The sequence below is a fragment of the Schistocerca cancellata genome, chromosome 4 (genome assembly GCF_023864275.1).
Source record: "Schistocerca cancellata isolate TAMUIC-IGC-003103 chromosome 4, iqSchCanc2.1, whole genome shotgun sequence".
Classification (NCBI taxonomy): domain Eukaryota; kingdom Metazoa; phylum Arthropoda; class Insecta; order Orthoptera; family Acrididae; genus Schistocerca; species Schistocerca cancellata.
Genome location: NC_064629.1, coordinates 210,805,562 through 210,807,496, shown reverse-complemented (window position 1 = coordinate 210,807,496; position 1,935 = coordinate 210,805,562).

Sequence of the window (1,935 nt, the reverse complement as noted above, 5' to 3'; positions counted from 1 at the left end):
AACTTTCATTTATTTACACTACTGGCCATTAAAATTGCTACACCAAGAAGAAATGCAGATGATAAACGGGTATTCATTGGACAAATATATTATACTAGAACTGACATGTGATTACATTTTCAAGCAATTTGGGTGCATACATCCTGAGAAATCAGTACCCAGAGCAACAACCTCTGGCTATAATAACGGCCTTGATACGCCTGGGCATTGAGTCAAACAGAGCTCGAGTGGCGTGTACAGCTACAGCTGCCCATGCAGCTTCAACGCGATACCACAGTTCATCACGAGTAGTGACTGGCGTATTGTGACGAGCCAGTGGCGCGGCCACCATTGACCAGACGTTTTCAATTGGTGAGAGATCTGGAGAATGTGCTGGCCGGGGCAGCAGTCGAACATTTTCTGTATCCAGAAAGGCCCGTATAGGACCTGCAACATGCGGTCGTGCATTATCCTGCTGAAATATAGGGTTTCGCAGGGATCGAATGAAGGGTACAGCCACGGGTCGTAACACATCTGAAATGTAACGTCCACCATTCAAAGTGCCGTCAGTGCGAACAAGAGGTGACCGAGACGTGTAACCAATGGCACGCCATGCCATCACGCCAGGTGACACGCGAGTATGGCGAGACGAATACACGCTTCCAACGTGCGTTCACCACGATGTCGCCAAACACGGATACGACCATCATGATGCTGTAAACAGAACCTGGATTCATCCGAAAAAATTACGTTTTGCCATTCGTGCACCCAGGTTCGTCGTTGAGTTCACCGTCGCAGGCGCTCCTGTCTGTGATGTAGCGTCAAGGGTAACCGCAGCCATGGTCTCCGAGATGATAGTCCATGCTCCTGTGAACGTCGTCGAACTGTTCGTGCAGATGGTTGTTGTCTTGCAAACGTTCCCATCTGTTGACTCAGGGATCGACACGTGGCTGCACGATCCGTTACAGCCATGCGGATAAGATGCCTGTCATCTCGACTGCTAGTGATACGAGGCCGTTGCGATCCAGCACGGCGTTCCGTATTACCCTCCTGAACCCACCGATTCCATATTCTGCTATCAGTCATTGGATCTCGACCAACGCGAGCAGCAATCTCGCGATACGATAAACCGCAATCGCGATATGCTACAATCCGACCTTTATCAAAGTCGGAAACGTGATGGTACGCATTTCTCCTCCTTACACGAGGCATCACAACAACGTTTCACCAGGCAACGCCGGTCAACTGCTGTTTGTGTGTGAGAAATCGGCTGGAAACTTTCCTCATGTCAGCACGTAGTGGGTGTCACCACCGGCGCCATCCTTGTGTGAATGCTCTGAAAAGCTAATCATTTGATACCACAGCATCTTCTTCCTGTCGGTTAAATTTCGCGTCTGTAGCACGTCATCTTCGTGGTGTAGCAATTTTAATGGACAGTAGTGTAAATGTCATCGATTACATGTTGGATGCGTTGGGAAAACGTACTGCAGCACGACCACATGCACCAACGACTATCCAGCCATTGCCAATTGTGCTGAATAAGAAATGGAAAGTATTACAGCAAGAACGTCTTACCAGCCTTGTGGCCAGCATAGGAGCCTGTTGCCGAGCATGCACTACCGTCCGTGGTGAACACACGTCGAATTAAGAATCATATCCTGCATTCAGCACTATCCAGTGGACCGTCAAAAATGATGGTGGCTTCAGTGTAATTATTTTTTTTCAACATAGCTGTAATTTCTGTTCGTCTCACTGCCTATTTCTTTCAGTTACCTTCTGTACTTTATTGCAGCAGTTATTTCTATGAGTGGTTCAAACTTCGTGGAGCTACGTTACTTAGCAGTGATATATGATGAGAAAATTACTTTCGTCTTCAAGTTTTACTCACCAGTATATTTTGAGGAAGACTCCGCGCACTGGACTAGAATTCATAAATTCCTAACGGTTAATACACTG